We start from the raw sequence: 19,410 nt of genomic DNA, 5'->3' as shown, positions 1-19,410 counted from the left end.
AAAAAAGGTAAAAAAAAAAAAAAAATTAGCATTCAGCATTTGTTTTCCTGCAAGTGATTATAGAGGCAATGGGGGCACCCGGCAGCCAGAAGGGCCCTGGCCCAGCTCCTTTCTGGAAACTACACACCGCATCTCTTCCTCCATGAACTGTGTCTGTGAGCATCTGTGCCTTATCCTGATCTATTTGGTGCATCCATTAACAAGATGTGTCCTTCCTGACGTTTCAGAAAAGCCTAAGAGAGTTGATTTGTAAGGTTTGGAAATGGTCAAAATATTTTTCATATAAATTAATAGTAATTGCCTCTTCACTTTCCTGCATTTCAGCTTTGGAAAGTTCTCATGGGAATGCTCTATTTTCAGATCACAGGGACACGTGTAATTCATGGACCACAATGAGCGGCTGTACCAGCACCTCTAGCTCCCTTGTAAGACTTCCTTTCAGCCTTCAATCTGTCCCTCTGATGAGCTCTAGAGATAAAGCCAGTCTCCAAGGGTCCTAGTATCTTTCACCCCTCTCTAATCCTGGCCCCTCTCTGTTTTTAAGAACCACAGGTGGACCTATGGCTCAGAGTCCTCAGCAAGCCACAGCATTAAGTTAGAACTTAATAAGAGATTTTGGTTTTATTGGTATTATACCTAGCTCTTCTATTACCTTTTACTTATGCCAACTGATTTTCCATCCATGACAGTGACTAAAGCTTCCTTTTCCAAAAATGCTATTGAGTAAATAAATTGACTGAGCCCATTAAGAGAAAAATATTAATAACATGAATAAGAGTTCATGTTCACAAACCTGACATAACTTGTAAAAAATGATATACACACAGGCTTTGATTCTAGAAACCACCACCCCCCACCCAACCCATCACTCTACTGATAGCCAAGGCTAGGGCCAAGGTCACCGGAATTCATCCAGGGTTCATGCCAAGCATGCAGCCAGCTCTTAAGACATGAGCAACTGAAGAAATATGATGTCTGGCTCTCGTGGAGCAGAATGATGGAGCAGAGGAAGCAGGAGACAATGGCCCTAAAGAGAGTCTATACTCTGATCAACAGTGACCCATGGTAGGACTCTGTCTGCAGGATTAATTCTGTTTCAGAAGGCAAAGTTCAAGGTAGGAGCTCAGCTCAACCCTCAAGTTCAGGGCATTTTCTTTCTACAGAGAATCTATCTATGGCTAAAATAGAAATTTCTCAGATCCAGTATCCTTAGCTCAGTTGTTGGACTTAAGGAAATAACATATGAATGTGTGACTATGAACCAAAAGAGCCATTAATGGGACATCATTTTGTACCAGCAGAGATGCTTACCAGAAGGAATAGTCACCAGACTGTACTGGACTAATCTTCAACAGTGACTCCACATGGCAGAGAGAAGCCATAGCAGGCTTACATTGATCACCTTGTCATTTCTTTTTGCTTGGTATTTGAGCTAGAGTGACTCCCTAGGATTAAAGCATGGTTTCTCAATTTTGGCACAATGGACATTCTAGGCCAGATAATTCTTTATTGGAAGAGACTGTCACAAACACTGTAGGGCATGTAGACACATCTCTAAATTCTACCCAGTAGATGCCAAGAGCAGCCCACCTCCCACCCCCCAGTTATGACCAAAAATATATGAAGACATTGGCCAATGACCTGAGGGAAGGATTGCTCCTGGTTGTAAAACCACTGGACTAATGTAATCCCAAGAGGCTCTTGGTAGAAGTCTCAAGAGGGAAATATTGTACTCCTTGGTTCCAGGGGATGCAGGAGCTCAAGAAACTTATTAGAAAAAGAAGAGTTTATACCACAGGACTCTCTGGATAGAGACTGTATCCCAGACTCTCTGGGATATAGTCAGTGCTCAATATTTTCATTTCTTTGCCATGGTCTTGGTCTTTTGCATGTCTATTTCTTCCATAAGCTTTAAAAAAGCAGTGTGAATGTGTATGTGTTCATTTTAAAATTAGAAAGAGAAATTGAATGGGGAAATTGAGGGAAAAAATATTCTTTTATATAAAATGCTCCAAAAACAGGACTGTAGCAGGGAACATGGCTTCTTTGCTTTGGTCAGTTTGGCATTCCTCCCCTTCTTTATTTGGATAGAGTGCTCACTTTTTCTTCAGAGGAAGAGACAGCTTAAGACCCCTCACTTAGTCTTCGCCACAGGGCGAGAATAGAATGGCCAAGACCAATCAAAGAGTCTGTCCTGAGAGTTTGGCTTTTGAGTAGAAGAAGTGCATAGGGACAGGTATTTGGAGTTTGACCATGTGCTGGTTGCCCTCGAGAAAGAGGTCGCAATTGAGATCACTAGAGATGTTCTGCATCTGGCCAAGATGCCTCCCGTAATTCCTTGTTCTTGCTCCTTTTTAATGAAACTCAGTCTATTATTTGGAACTGAAGGACCCCATAATCAAGTCTTTAAAACTCGAAGAGTGACACAAATTAAACCAGCTTCCTACAACCGGAGATTTTGCAAATTCCATTCTACTCAACCAATCAGAAATATGTTAAAGTCAATGACATATACAGTGGAAGTAAATTTATTAAATCTCAAGGGAACTGGAGGTGGGGAGAGGCAGGTGGTCTAATTGCAAAAGAAGGAAAAATTAATATAGTCAGCACTGGACAACTATAGCACGCCTTCTACACGAAGAATCACAAGGACATTACTTGGCCTTGGTTGGGTGTAGTGTGGTTCTTGTATTAGGAGTAGAGTTTGTAAATTTATATAGAACTGTTGCATCATACAAGAATTGACATTGCTCAGAGTCAGCTAAGGAAACTCGGTAGAGACAGAGAAGGAGAAAGAAAAAGAGAAACTGAAGTAGGATCCTGAAGACAGGATGCCCCAGAAGGGGTGTGGGCTTCACGAATCATCCAGCTCCTGCCAGCCTCAGCATCTTCATGCCTTGCATGATCGGAGCCTCTTGCTCCAGTGCGACTCTCTGTTTTCATGCACAGCCCCTAAACTACTTCACCTAATGCTCAGCTGACAGAGTGTGCTGTCTTCCAAAATTGGAGGAAATTCTAAGAAGTTTGGACTTCCTGAGAAAAGGTTAAAGAGTAACTAAATGGTTTGCTTTGAAACTGTTTGGTTTTGGGGTTTGTTGTTGTTGTTTGTTTTTGTTTTTGTTTTTGTTTTTTTTACAGTCAGAATCAATGTCAGTTATTACTTTTTTGTCCTGGTGGAATGGCCAGAGTTGATACATGCTCATATCTTGTTATCATGCAACTCTGCAAGCTTAAGGCTGCTTGAAAGAAGAGCTGATTCTCTGCCTCGGGATCTTTTTCTGGCCATGGAAGTGGGGAGTGGTAGACCGCCAAGTCCCCGGAAGCAACCCTCAATTAATAGCAGACAGGGAGTCAGCAGATGAACACGGCTTCCTCTCCTTCCAGAAGCTTTACTCTGAATTGAGTGTTCTGTCTGGCTTCCCGAGTTCTCAGGGGGAGTGAGTCCCATGTATCTGCGGTGACAACTGCTCCTTTATTTGACTGCCTGCCCTTCCCTGTCCCACTTAGAAACCATCAGTTCTCAAATTCTTATCTTGGGATCTACTTCTGGAAGAACCCAAACCAAAACTTCTGGCATTTGTGACACCTATGACTGTCACCTCGCTGCTATGCCCCAAAATGGATAACTCAGTCATTTTTCAGGGTCAAAATCCACCCAGCACTGCCTACCAGGTCATCTTCTCAAATAGAAACCACAGACATGCTTACAGCCCAGGAGCTTTCCGAGGGTTTACAAAATGTTTGAGACCCAAAACAAAAGGCACTATCTCCAAAATACCAAGAGAAATCTGCAAAACCAAGCATCGTGTATGTTTGACTAAATGTCTACAAAATGTAGTCTGAGGTCAACTGGTCAACCACACCTTGAACAGATTTGTGTGCCATTCTAGGTAAATTATAATGAATGAAGGGCGTGGGTATTTTCAAGCGCATGATAAGAAGGAGAGGAGGACCGGATGAGTGTGCTCCTGGACAATAAATGTTTCCCAGCAGTCCCGGGGGTTGAGACTGAAATCCTCATGCCCAAGATGACACTCAAGACTCTTCCAAACAGAGGCAAATGTTTCTTTCCTGCTCACCCTGCCTCCCCCCGGATTATAGATCACTATCTGCAGACAGAAATCTTTTCCGGGGAGAAGGTATCGCCAACGTTCAGAATCCAATATTTGCCCTGGCTTTGTTCTGCCTTCACAGGAATCCATACTTCGAAGCAGTTCTGAGGGACTCACAATCTTCCCGGCCGGATGCTGACACCGCCGACCCCTCCCCCACGGTAGCTTGTGCTCCAAATGTGACTCAGAGGCTGGTGAAGCTCAAGGGGATCAATGACAGCTCCAATCAAAGCCACCCAGATAGGGAGCGCGCTGACCGCTCCTTGATATAAAAGGTGTTTTATTTCTCATCCCTTTATTTTTGTCACTGAAAGAATGCTTCCCATGTGTGGATTAATTAAAGTGTAAACATTAAATATTGATTGATGCATTATCAGCACGGAGCAGTGGCCTCCCGTCTGATTGATTCCTGCGGTGATTTATTGTCATATTTGGGGAGTCATTTCACTTGATAACCAAGAGGGATGGCCTGCCTCCCCCCACCACGCTCGTTCCACTCCCCCCTCTTCTCCCCGGCACCTCCTCTTATTCTTCCAGGTGACATCTGAGTTCTAATAACTAAAACATCTTCATCTTACTGTCGAGAGAAAAGTGTGTGGCCTGACATTTGTTTTGTGTATGTGGATGTGTGTGCGTTTCCCAGGTAATTATCAAATCAATTAACAACTTAACACTGAACATAACAAATCTACCGGCTTCTATGGGATAGTTCTGATTAGCAGAGCTTGCCCCTACAGAGTGCCGGGAAATATAATTATGAGCCTGGGTGGGGTGGAGGGGCAGAATATAAAATGAAACAAAGAGAGAGAAAAAAAAGCCACACAGTTCCAGTCTTGTCGTGTCTCTGAGGTGCGTTTCACTGTGAAGCTGGAAAGTGAGGGGAGAATACAGCCATAATTCATATTTCTGATTGGTCCTGAAACTCTATAGGTAGGAATTAGCATATACCCACTGCTTCAGATTGTCCTGCCCCAAATTATGATTTGTACAAGTCAAAAGCAATCAAATGTTGACAATTTCGTATGGCTCAAGCTTCTATATTTCAGTTCCCTTCTGAAAGAGGATAGGATGGTTACTGTTTACTCCTTTGTTTCCCAGTGAGAAAATTGGCACAAAGCGGGTAAAGTCGCATACAGCCACCATTTCGTTGCGTGTGCATAAACCAAGCATTATTCTGAATGCTTGATATAATTTTCTTATGGGCAACTTCTCACAGCGCCGTGGTCAGAATGTTTGCCTCCTTCTGAAATGTATCCGTTGAAATCCTAACCTGCAAGGGAATGGTATTAGGTAGGAGGAAGGACTTCAGGAGGTGATGAGGTTGTGAGGGTGGTGTCCTCATGAACCAGGTTGAGTGCCCTTATAGTTCAGGCTCCAGAGAAATCCTTTCTGCCATCCCCCTTCCACCAATGAGATGTCAGCTGCCCACGAGAGGGCCCCCATGTGATCTGACCACACTGGTGCCCTGATGTTGGACTTGGAGCATCCAGAACGTTGAGAAATAAATGTCTGCTATTTACAAGCCACCCAATTCATGAGCATTTGTTACAGCAGACTGAACAGACTGATGGATAAGGAAGGATGATTTTACCTGTTTTACAGATCAAGAACACAATAATCCAACTACCATATGATCCATTGGTCACACAACTGGGTATTTACCCCAAGAATATGAAAATGCTAGTTGAAGGGGTATAAACCCCCTTGTGTTTATTGCAGCATTATTTACAACAGCCAAAGTATAGAAGTGTCCATAGTTAGGTGAACAGATAAAGAAGATGATATATGACATCATGTGATATCATATGTGATATTTCATACACACACAAAGAGAGGAATATTATTCACCCATAAAAAAGAATGAAATATTACCCCTTGTAACAACGTGGATGGATCCAGAAAGAACAATGCTAAGCCAGATAAACCAATCAGAGAAGGACAAATACTATATGATTTCATTCATATGCATGATTTAAGAAACAAAGCAAATCAAGAAAGGGGGAAAAAAGAGACAAACCAAAAAACAGACTCTTTTTTTTTTAAAGATTTTATTTATTTATTTGACAGAGAGAGATCACAAGCAGGCAGAAAGACAGGCAGAGAGAGAGAGAGGGGAGGAAGCAGGCTCCCTGCTGAGCAGAGAGCCCAATGCAGGGCTCAATCCCAAGACCCTGGGATCATGACCTGAGCCAAAGGCAGAGGCTTTAACCCACTGAGCCACCCAGGTGCCCCAAAACAGACTCTTAATGACAGAAAACAGATGGTTACTAGATGGAAGGTGGGTGGGGGATGGGGGATAGGTGATAGGGCATCAGAGCATTCTTATCACGATGAGCACTGAGTAATGTATGGAATTGTCAAATCTCTGTACTCTATACCCATAACTGTACACCCATAACTAATCCAACACTGTATGTGAACTACAATGGAATTTTTGAAAAGGATTAAAAAAAAACAACAAGCAACAATAGAAAAGAAAACAAGGCTTCGAGAGGTTAAATAAGTCCGTGGAGACCCCACTGAGCATGCAAGTCTAAAGGTGCAATCACCCCAGCAGTGTGTCTGGTTCAAGGCAGCCACAGGTCAAGGTGAGACCCCGAGACACCCCAGAGCTCTGATTCCATGCATGGGTTGAAGCCTTAGGCTTGGAAAGCTTCCTGTGTCTTGGTTCCTTCCTCTTGGCAGGAGAGAAAGTGCTGGCATTGCCCAGACCGGTGTGGAAAAAAAGATAAAAGGGATGTTTGACCCAATTCTCTAAGTTGCTGTTCTGAGCAGGAGTCCAGAATTAGGTGCTGTTTAAAGAAAGTGGTGTTGGAGGTCTTTGCTCCAGCCCTGATGGGATTTTCCAGTGGTCTTCTGTCTGGATGAAGTCCTTAGGGAGATAGGAGTCTGGTTTCCCACCAGTCATCAGATTCATTGTCAAATGGAACTAGAAAAGGAAGCCAGCACATTGTTGTCCCTACCTCCCTGTGCTCCCCTGGAAATTCCCCCTGATGTCTGAGGGTCCTCCCTCCCCATAGGACCCTGCATATCACACTCCGTTCTCCAGGTCCTCCTTGATGCCATTATCATATGGTACAAATTGCATCACCAAGCAGGATGGCTCTTCTTGTGATCAAGGGTCTGCTCCCTGCAATCCCCTTCATCTTCCTTCATTGGTGTTTTTCCAAAGAAAACATAGATAAAACATGACTAGTTACTATAGAATGACTGTCTCCTCCAGAAAGCTTCATACTCTGCATCAGGCACTAAATAATTGCAAATTATTGATTAATGGAAAAATGTATCTATCACTTCTGGAAAATCTCCTGGTAGTAACATATCCCAATAGCCTACAGCTTTTCCATGAAAAAATTCAGGTGGAAAAGATTTCCTTCTTTCCTGAATGTGTGTGTGTGCACATGTGTGGGTGCATGTGTTAGCATTGGTGGTGGTGTTTGTTTTCCAGCTTCTTGAGTTGAATATTCAGTTCATGTATTTTCAACCTTCTGTTTTGATAAATCCCTTTAAGGCTATGAATTGTTCTCTGAGTACTGCTTTAGCTACATCCTCTAGGTTCTGGTACATGATGCCATTAATTTCTAAATATTTCAACTATTTCAGTTTGACTTCTTAACCTAAGAGTTTATTTGGAAAGGTATTTTTGCATTTTCTTATTTTTTTAAGATTTTATTTATTTATTTGACAGAGAAAGAAAGCACAAGCAGAGGGAGTGGGAGAGGGAGAAGCAGGTTCCCCACCAGGCAGGGAACCCAATGCGGGACTAGATCCCAGGACACTGGGATCAAGACCTGAATGAAGGCAAACACTTAACAGACTGAGCCACTCAGGCTCCCATTTTATACTTCTAAGAGAGAAAGTTTGCAGCTACTATAGCAGTTATAGTATACAGTTACAGTAGATACTATAAGTAGTATAGTATCCTAGAAGAAGCTAAGTGTTCTTCGATTGTTTTTCCAAATCAATTTCATGGCTCCTGAAATTCAGACATCCAGTAAGAGGTAAATGGCATTATTCCAACTCTGTAAGGTAAAACATGTATCACTGGCATACTAGATGGATGAAGTCCATAGGGGATAGGTAGTTTCTCCAAAGCCACAGAGCAGGGAAGAGACATACCTTAAGGGCTCTTGGCATCTAGATGAGTGCTTGTCCCTGCCACATTCAGTCGTGGGTCTCAAACTCACAACCCCAAGATCAAGAGTCAAACGCTCTTCTGACTGAGCTAGCCAGGCACCCCCCAGTCCTGGTTCTTGGTAAGGTTTATTTTCTCAACAGTATTTGTGGAAAGTCTAGGATATGCTTGGTACTCTACTAGGTGTTGGGAGTGTCAATGTAGAGTAAAATCTCTGCCCTCCTGTGAAACTGCTTGGGGAATTTACTTTCAGGATAATGAGGCCATAGGTATGACCACAAGACCTGGAAATGACAGAGGACCCTGGGAATACAGGGGAACTGTCACTGCAAAGTCAGGGAAACAGCAAGTCCTCATCCACCAAGGTCCCAGGTATTCTGCAAGTTCCCTTCACCTCTTCCTTGGTGGCGTTCAGGGTAGAGGTAGCATGACATACATTGCTTCTCTCCAGAGTCACTGGAGAGTCACTGTGTTTTTCCAGCCTACCGATACCTGCTAGGTCCCTACGACTCCAGCCACAGGGCTAAGAGCTTGCATCTAGGATCTCTTTCCATTTAATTGTGACATTTCCACCAAGTTTATGGATGAGCACACCCAGGCTCAGACAAGTGATCTCACCCAAGGTCTTCTGACCCCAAGACCAGTGCTTAATCCAGGACCCCAGGATTTTGGGTCGTCGGCTTTTTTTTTTTTTTTTTCATCAGAAGGAGCATATGGGGAAGAATTTGCCGAATTTCAGTTGGTCTAGTGGCCTCTGTTACCAACAAGTGTGAATCTTGCTCTGCCTACCTTGTTGCTGACATCACCGTCATCCTGTCAATAAGATGATCATTGTTCCCATTGTCTGAGCACCCAGGGGCTGTGCTAAGCATGGGATGGGGGCTGAACATGGGAACTCTGGAATGGAGGTCCTGGTCCTGGGTTCAAGTGCTGGCTTTGTTTCTAATCACCTGGGGAGGGTGGTCTTGACATTAATCCTATACTCACTATTGCACAGGAAGTCGAACTACAAAAACTCATGTTATCCTGCCTCCCAGAGGCTGGTCGTGGCCTTCAAACAGAGTCCTTGAGGAAAGAATTCTAACATGCTCAGTGTTGCACACAGTTCTGTAAGTCTTTGGGCTTGTGGATGCCATTAAATGTACCTGAAAAGTCCAAAGTCGTAGTGGAACACATTTTGCATCAACAGGCAAAGAGGAAGAAAGGAGACACACAGACATTTTGGGATCACAGGTGGACCTGGGGAAACCAGTGGCCCACTTCCTTCCTGGAAGTCAAATGACTCAGGAATGGTTCCCTAGAAGCACAGCCCGAGACAGGAATCTGAATGCCCATGATATGTTAGGGCTGTGCTCACGGGAGGGAAAGAAGCAGGCCAGAGAAATGAAAGGGCTGGGCAAGGTCCTGATCTGGAACAAAGTCTACGTGTGGCCTGCGGAGATGAGGACTCCAAATGATGAGCGGCCTGTTAGGGCTGTCTTCCTGTTGGGGCTGGTCACCCACTGGCCATGGGCTGCTCAGGGAAGGCTGACTCTCTAGGAAAGGTGAAAAGGTGGCATGGACAAGGAACACTGTCAGCGGATTGTCTGCCTTGACCCAGAAATGGCTCTGTGCTCAGCATGGAGTCTGCTTGTCCCTCATATGCATGAGCCGGAGGAGGGACAAAGGAAGAGGGACAAGCAGACTCCATGCTGAGCACAGAGCCCTGGGAAGGCTCCATCCCAGGATCCCAAGATCATGACCTCAGCAGAAACTGAGAAGCGGCTGCTCAACCAACTGGGCCACCCAGGCGCCCCTGGTGTTCATTTTCAAATTCTCTGCAGTCAATGTCCACCGCCCTCTCTGCCCCCATGGCCCAGATTGCATGCACACCACCCCTGGGGCACACTCCCACACCAGGGCTTCCAGAGCAGAGAAGAAGCCAAACAGCCCTCTGCAGAAATGACCAGGAGGTGTACCATGGTGTTCTATGCTGCTCAGGCCTCTGTGATTTTCCCACTGCCCAAAAGGAGTTGCCCTGAGAACCCATAAGGGCCTAAAAGGTTTCCCCCGCGCCACACCTCTGTCTTCTTCTCCGATGATAAGAGAGCAGGATTTCTGTCCCCAGGAAGAATTATTCGAGCCCCACCCAATCTGACTACTTCACTCTTACTTAGGAAGGCCTAAGTAAGGAAGGCCCTCTAAAGACGTGGGGATTGAGAGACTATCATCTGATCTCAGGTTTCAACAGGTTCAGAAAGAATGGCCAGATGGCTCCAGGACGATCTCTATCCAAAGACACAGAACCCTGGACGGTATATTCGTACAGACATCACCCAAGGATAGACGACTCCTTCATCTTAGGAAGGAAAAATCTGACATCCCAGGGGGTGTCCCTCCCCCTACGGACACACTGCCGACAAACTTACTGCAAATTGTGACTAGTTTCTTTTAAAAAGGATCCCTGGAGGGGAAAGGGCAGAAGACGGTCTTCTCACATGGGCCAAGGGGCCCCTCTAACACACACATTAATTCAGAGACAAAGGGCCATCAGAAAGTGTCCTGTGTGGCTAAGGGGGCCCAGAGTGGTCATAGAGCAGGAGCTGGATAAGCCATGCAGAAAGAATATGTTTGAAAGGCCGGTAGGGCTTCATAGAAACAAGACTTTATATGAAAAGGCACGAGAATTCCCTTTTACACCAAAGCTGTTTCTCTAACAAATCACTGGTCTCTTTTTCACTGTCCTGGAGAAATGATTAACTGGAAGAAAAAGCCTCTAATATTTTACCTTGTTCTCCTCCCCCCCAGGATGACACAAAAGACATCCTTATCACCCAAGCGCCATAATTCTAGTTGGACTTGGACCCTCTTATCATGCAAGCTTACCTAGTGTTCCAAAAATGAGGGTCTGGAAGAGAAAATGGCATCCTTGTCTTCCATAAAAATGGCTTTCCCATTTTTTGAATCAACAAGCAGGAGCCATCTCCTAATGTTGGTGTGTTATTTCCTGAAATGGAATATAATGGGTTTAGAAAAGCTTGGGGGTTAGGGGTGGGGGAGAGAGTTTTGAAGTTTGCTAAATGCCCACCATCTCCAGAACCACTCAAATCAGGCTATTTTTTGTTAAGTCCTTTAAATTAAATATCTTTGATAATAAATGCAAATCAGGGAACAATAAATTATAACTTCTAGGCTGACCAGTGACTAATTATATATATTATAATTAACTCCAGTTTCCAACACAAGGTATTTATCTTAATAATCAGCCCATATACATTAGCATATCTTAAAGGGATTTGTGAAACCGGCTTTACCCTCTAAAAAGCCACCTGAGCTTCCTCCCCTGGACTCTGCAAGGGTGCAGATTTAAAAGAGAAGAAATTACTTTAAAAAGAAGTTTGGGCTAAATATAAGTTAAGAAACTCAGATTATAGGCATAAAAGCCCGACTTGAAAATATTTATCCTAAATACACCCTCTGACCGTCACCAAAGAGCCTTCAGATTCTAAAAATCTATAATCGCCACGAATCCTGTTCAAAATATCTTTAACCCTGAGAGGCTCTTAAAAGGCCACCATCAAAATTTGGGGTTAAGATTCGAACTTTCTCGAAGGAGACAGATTTTTCGGGAGCCTGTGACCATGTTTTCTGAAAACCAGCAGGGAGAGCCCACTTTGTAGGGAGGGGAGTGACAGGACAAAAAACAAATCAAAACAAAAAACAAAAACAAAAAACAAAAAACCTGCCAAAAAACAAAAAACAAAAAACAAAACCTGCCACCGATTTCATTCCTCTGCCTTTCTTCCGTTCATTCTAGAAACTTAATTCCTTCTCTGACCCACAAGCAGCTGAACTCTCAGGATTGTAAGCCAGGCAAGGAGGGCCTGCATGGGGCTTTCCGGAGCCCAGGGATCCACCCCGTTTTTTGTAAGATTGGAGTTTTTCTTCCCAGATTTGCTGCGGAGTTCAGGGGTTACTCAAAGAGTACCAGAGAAAGGGAAGCGGTTCCAAGATGTTCCCCGTCTCTGCCTGCAGCCTGGCTCTCTTAAACGCCATGCAAGCCTCCTCCTAGGGCTTTTTCTCAGGCGCTCAGGAGTCTCTGGGGTGAGCAGTTAAGCCTTTTGATACAGCTGGTAATCCCAGCTCTGGCCATTATCTGTGCATTTTCCAACTGTCCCTGGGTAATTGTCCAAGGGACTTAGACAAGTCGGACCAGCCAAAGGCACCACGAAGGTCAAACCGCAATAGAGCATGCCCAGATTTTATCCAGGAGATTGATGCGCAAATCACCTTGATTTCGATTTGGCACCAGGCTTATAAAATGCACTCACAATCACCGATAACACGGAAGATCAGGCCCAAGCGTGGGACACTGTATTTTATACCCTCTGTGGAGTTTTCCCTAATGCAACCATAAATCAGTCCGCAAAGCCAGGCATTCGGTCCATGCTAATAGAGACAACAGTGAGAAACCCAGGGTGCGTGGGGAGATGGAGACACTTTGGGAACTTTGGGACGAACTTGAAATCTTTAGCCTGTATCAGGACCACCCGGATGTCAACTTCAAGGGGGACAGAGCACAGCAGGGGCCATAGAGAAGCCCAGGGTCACCCAGGGAGACCTGCCTGCCCATGTCCCCGCATGTGCATTAATGTGTGTTTTTGAGCACTTGAGCAGAGATTCAGAATCTCGCGGGAGGAGAAAAAGGAATAAGATAGATGGCAAAATTTAAAAAACAAAAAATCAGAAGGCAGAATCTTTCTGATGGACACACTTGAGTGTGGAAAGGAGAATAAAGTATCGCAAGGAGGGGAAATAAGCAGTCCGAAGCCGAAAACCACACAGTTTGTAATCACTTTCGGCAGTAACTACCATGTTGTTCCTCTGGTTTCTTCCCTGAATGCCCCCATGAAAGACTAGCATCAAATTAATTTCAAAAAAAAAAAAAAAGAAAAGAAAAAGGACAGACTTTACTTTTTAAAAACTCACCAGCACCAGTCATGGAAGTTTATCTACCTGTTTTATAAAGCATCCTGGGCGGGAGGTTTCACTGATCATGGGATGTTGAATTCAGTATCAGAAAAAGAAAGAAGCAGCTTGTCCTCTTGACCCATCTTTCCCTTGGCATGGTGGCTGACATTCAGACCCCAGATCTGCTTATGGAAACTGCTCTGCTCCCCCGGTCTTCTTTCCCTCCCTGACCCCCCACCCCCATCCCTTCCCCTGTGGGAGTCCAGCTGGCCTTGTTCTGTGCAGGGCAGGCATGGGGGGGAAGGTCAACCATGCCTGATGCAGAGCTATATAGAGAGAAAGAAAGAAAGAAAGAAAGAAAGAAAGAAAGAAAGAAAGAAAGAAAGAAAGAAAGAAAGAAAGAGGAAGAAAGAAAGGAAGGAAGGAAGGAAGGAAGGAAGGAAGGAAGGAAGGAAGGAAGGAAGGAAGGAAGGAAGGGAGGGAAAAATCTAGGTTGAAAAAAAATCGAGAAATAATTACTTGCATTCTTTTTTTTCTGCCATTTTCATTCTTCTAGAGTTTCAAGACATCTACGTCCTTGTCAAGCAAGCAAGCAGACATCTAACGAAAATGATCCTCTGTGTGGGGTCTTCCCAGTTAGTTCTCTTCCACCAAGTGAAACAAAAACCAGCAGACTGAATTTGCGGGAAAAATGGACTCCGCTTAATACAACCAAAATTCCCTTAAATTTGACGAAAGGCTGCTTCCAATCCTTACACATATTTAACCCTTCTGTAAAGTCTCTCATTTGCATCCCTGAACACCATTTAAGAGTGAACTTGATTTGGGCTGGAAACTGAAGGAACTAGACAAACCCAGAGCCCTGGTCCTTGTAAATAACCACGGAGGGCGGCATTGACCGGGCTGGAAACCTGTTTCTCTGCAGCCTCTATCATTCCAAGTTTTATTTTCCTTTTAATTAATGTGGAAAACACACACACACACGCACACACACACAGGCACACACACACACACACACCATTTCTTCTTTAACAATCCTTCCTCTAGTGATATTCTATCAAGGTAGGAAAATAAGTCACTAAGCGAAAAATTTGCATTGAGGTTAGAAAGGGGGAGAATCCTGCAAATTCTTAAGACTGGGAGCCTTGAAGGTAATTTATGTTTCTGATATCTGGCTTCATTGTATCCAAATGAAACTCTCCAGCAGTTTTATACAGTTGAAACGGACACAAAGTAAAACAAAAAGATAAGAATGAAAGGAAGCTCCCTGCTGCACCTTGCCCTAGGTCCCCCTATCAACCTAAAATAAACCAAGAAGGAAGGAAAGAAAAGAAAGGAAGGAAAGGAAGGGAGGGTGGGAGAGAGGGAGGGAAGGAAAGGAGAGGAGAGGAGAAAAGAAAGGAAAGGAATAGAGAGAAATCACATTCTCCTTCCAAGAGGTAGACTCTGTGCCCAGTGATCAGGGAAAAATCCAAACACCTTTCCTGTACATGGGCTCCCCTTTCTCCCTGTCACTCTCCTGCACGAGGCGAACACCTTAGGGACATCTCTGGGCAGACCGAACCCCCTAAGACCCACAAACAGTCTTCTTACCGAGAGGTCCCTCCCTGACCCAGCCAAGCAGGTGCACAAAGAGTTCTTCCTTTGGTTTCCAAACCACAGGGACCTTTCTGGTTGGTATCGCCTGCAGAGTACAGACAGAATCCCGAGGAGTGAGTCCAGGTGGAGAAGGCCAGGCTGGTCCAGTACCAGGCTCAGAGCTCCTGCCCTCGGTGCCCTGGGAACCTCTGGCAGTCACGTGACTCCCCAGCTGAGTACTAGGAGGCTGACCTCCTTGTAAAATGTGTCAGCTAAGGCTGGAGATGGTAGCGGGGGGGTGAGGGTGTATCTCCTTTGAGGTCCTGGGTGGGAGGCAGAAGGGGACATGTGAGATCGATGCCAGAGGACCTCCCCCTCCCCAAACACACAGCAGGGTGGGATTTACTGTGAGGCCTTCATCTCCTTCTAATCATGTCTCCTCAGGGGAGCTGGGCGTCCTGATCTAACCTAGTCTGGTCACTTATAGTGAGCCTTGAGGCTTTAGGAGGTAACCTGTCAGGGTCTCCTTGCTGGCGAAGGTGGTGATGACCTTGTACTTCCCAGGGCAATTCTGATGACCTGCCTGGACGTCCTCGAGGCTCAGCCACCTGTGGGCTCTGTGACGGGGAGGTGGTGAGTCCGTCCAGCCCCTCTATCCCCAAACGAGGGAAGAAGTGCTTGCTACTGACATCAATGAGATTAGCCGGTGGGACTGAGATACAGCGCAGCCGGTGGAATCCTTAGCCCAGGGTCCCCACACACAGCAAAGCCTCCAGAAAACAAGCTTGATTGCATGTGTGTTTGCTTTCAAAAATATTATCCTTGGGGTGCCTGGGTGGCTCAGGTCACGATCCCAGTGTTCTGGGATTGAGCCAGTCAGTGGGGAGTCTGCTTGTCCCTCTCCCTCTGCTGCTCTCCCAACTTGTGTCCTTTCTCTCTCTCTCTCTCTCTCAAATAAACAAGATCTTTAAATATATATATATATATATGATCGTTAAAAAAAGACAGAGTAGGGGGGAAGGACTCAAGCTATTTGAAGGTCCCAGAAAGCTCCCGCCTATGAGGGTCCCTCTAAGATAGTCAGGAGACACGTCAATCCCAAAGAACCACAGTCAGTGCCAGGTGTGTGCTTGTAAAGGTAACCAGAAGAAATGGGCGGAGGGGAGGGCGGGGATAGAAGGCCAAGAAAATACGGATTAAGTCATCCTTTCCGGGGAGGAGACCTCAAAATGGTAGGTGTGGGGATCCCCGAAAAGGCAACTTTGAAGGCGGGCTTTGCAACGGTGTAAGGTAAGTGGAGTTCACAGATGGCCGGTAAGGTCCTCCAGGCTCGCTGGCCCGAGTAGGAGGCCCCAGGGGCAGAAAGATTAAATTCAAGGATGACGAAGACCCCCGTGACGTCGAACTAATATTTCTAACTCAATCCATCGCCATCCGTCTCGTTTTACTCTCTCAGCCCAACAAAAGAGATCAGGCCCGCCAGTGGGCATTCGAAAATCCCAACCCCGCATCGAAGAGTTAATATGGTATTTTTACGGATATGATATTTAGGCTCTGAGACTCTTCTTATTCGTGATTCAAAGGACGGGTGTGGGCGGGCGAGGGCTTGGGGAATTTAAAGAAGCGCACGGTGACTCGCGTGGATGGAAACAGGGATGTCGGCGCTGCGCAGGGTGAGAAGCTCCCATTCGTGCCGCTTGGGTGCTGCCCACATAGTAGGTCCGCCCGCAAGGATCAGAGGACCTGAGTGTGCCAGATGCTTCTAGCTCCCTGTGCCAGCCCAGGCTGGCTCCCCTGCATGCTTCTGCCTCCATCAGAATGCACGTGTGTGTCCTGCTGTCCCTGTCCCTCCTCTCTGGCATCCTCCGGCCGCTCCTCTGTCTCTCTCTCTGTCCCCAGGACTCCGCACCTCCCACAGACAGACACCGTTGCTGATAATTATAGTTTATTGATTCTCCCAGTGTTTGCTGCCCCTGGTGTCGTGTTCTTCATCCCGGCCGGGGCACCTTCTCATCGTCCATCACAGCCTGCATTTCTCAGGAGGAAAATTGCTCCAGGTTCCAATCCAGAGAGAGAGAGAGAGAGAGCGATCGAGCGAGCTGCTGCATCGACTGAGGCTTGGGAGGGGGTGGTTAATATCTCAGAGGTGGGCCTGGCCCCCTCCCTCACCCCCAGCCCCCCACCCTCTTCCTCCACCCCCAGGCCCTGGCTGCTTAGTCAAGGGGAGACCCTTGAAATAGAATCATAGCAGTAAATGTGTGAATTGACACTTACCACACGCAGGGGGAGTCCCAAGTGCTGTCCTCAGGCTCCCAACCCCCTGCAGCTCCTCACTACACAGGACCCTCACCCAGAGAGGTTCAGCGCTCGCCAGAAGTCACACAGCCACGGAGCGGCGCAGCTGAGATCTGCACCCTGAGCCCTGCGCACAGCCCACAGATCCCCAGCTGTCCCTCAAAAGCAGGAGGACCAATAATGTGGGTGAAGCAGATGGTGTGAGGTGAAGGGAAATGCCCCCTGAGACTAGCGTGACTGGCAGATTCCCCGCCCCTTGCCACCCAGAAAGAGAAGGTCCCCAGCCAGTGCCCCAGCTGCCGTCAGAGACAACCTGCCTCCCAAGCTGTTTACTTCTCAGCCATAAACAGGAAGGCCATAAAAGGGGCCCCTTTTGGTCAACCACGCAGGGGCTCCTCTCCCTCCTCCTCTTCCTTTTCCTCCTCCAGTATGTGTCCCCGGGCGGAAGGAGCATTTCCGTTCAATGTTGCTCCCTCCCAAGTACCTTGAAGTGCCTCTCCTGGGCTGCAAATGCCATCTGCAAAAGTCACCCCTGAGTGGAAAACGGGGGAGATACCGGTGTTACCCCAGAGACCCCAAGGACAAGCAGTCACAGTGACAGATATGCGGGGGCCTCCCCCAATCTCCACTGGTCCCCCTAATCCTTTAAACTAATGGATAAGCAGAAATGACCCATTGCCGGGAAAGAGAAAACTACAATTCTTAAAGAAGCCTGGAAAGAAGGAGGCAAGGATATTGAGAGGTGAGGAGAGAAGCCAAAAATGAAAAATTAATAGGTGTCAAAGATGGTTCCTCTAGGACATTCTTTTCCAAGAAGTTCCGGGCGGGAAAAAGAAAAAAAAAAAATCCATGGCAATTCCAGGGTGCCATGTTGTGCTAGGAGATGTCCAGTGCTTATGGGATATCAAAGGTTCTGAAAAGTCCTGCAGCAAATGGTATTGCTTCATTGTGCAATTCAATTTTCCAACTATCTTTGCTTACAAGTTTCTATTTCCATAGATGGCCCATTTATTCTTTTTTTTTTTTTAATTTTAAGTAATCTCTACATCCAACATGGGACTCGAATTCATAATCCAGACATGTAGAGTCATGCTCTGCTGACTGAGCAAGTCAGGGGCCCCGAGCCCATTTATTCTCATGGCATTTTGTGTTTCCCTCTATGCTTTGGGAACCTCTAAATTAATACAAGAGGTCAGATGCTCTTGGACATGCACGAGTCTCATCTGACCATGACTTCCCTTAATGTTAAGAGTTATATGGACATAACCTGCTTAACTCTTCATTGTCCCACTCCCCAAGAATAAGCCGAGCCCCACTGACAAACAGTTGAAGAGGAGACAAGTTGGATGTAAATGTCTTGGCCTCATCAGGAAGCAGCTTCTTTGGGGTCCAAGCCAATCTGCAGTTGCTGGAAAGCCTTGCTCTGTGCTAACCCCTTGTCCCTTTAGCTGAGTGACACCCTGCCATGTCCAGCTTCACCCCACGTGTTCACAGTGTTGATCAAGCTTCCAGATATGCATCATATGCAACAATCAGGGTCGCCTCGAGGAGTATTTGCATGTGAGGATGACAGCCTCCTATAAAAATTTGAGTGACTGACAAAACACGTTATGTGCAATTGAGTTTGCAAATGTATGCTACTCTCTACACCCAGGAGTTCCTCCAAACCCCAGTTATCTTGCTGCATGAGACCTCTCCTCTAGAGGCCCTGGACATCTGACTGCAATCCAGCATGCTAAGAGCCACCGCCTCCTTGAAGCCTCCCCAGATTGTTGCGTGTCACAGCCTAGTCCCTAAGAACATACTTGCTCCCAGCCTGAATCTCCAGTTGTTTTTTGTTTGTTTGTTTCTTAGTGAGAGGTTGGATGTTGTAGGATCTCAAACTGGAGAACCAAACCAAGCTCCTTGATGTCCTGACCTCATAGAGTTAAAAAAAAAAAAAAAGAAAGAAAAGAAAAGAAAAGGAAAAAGAAAATGATAACGACTTCAATGAGTTAGTTATCTATAATATTCAGGATTTTGCATTGAAACTCTGGATAAATGGCCTCTCTTCCATAAAAATCAGAAGATCTGGCAACAATTGACCCACAGTCCTCTTTTATAGCTGTTAAATGGAGCGGAGTAGCAGTCTCTTGAAGGGACAAGTAACTTTGGTTAAGAAAGCCCCACCATTCCCTGATAACACTGGGAAATGAGGACACTTTGTCCCAGATCTACCACTAACTCGCTGTGTGACCTTGAGTAAGTTACTAGACCTCTCTGTGCTTCGATTTGTCATCTGGAAAATGAGAACAGTGGTAATACCCTACCTGTATTAGTTAGGTTCTTCTAGGTCTATGG

This window comes from Mustela erminea, chromosome 19, assembly GCF_009829155.1.
Source record: "Mustela erminea isolate mMusErm1 chromosome 19, mMusErm1.Pri, whole genome shotgun sequence".
Lineage (NCBI taxonomy): Eukaryota > Metazoa > Chordata > Mammalia > Carnivora > Mustelidae > Mustela > Mustela erminea.
Note: the sequence above shows the minus strand (reverse complement) of the source record.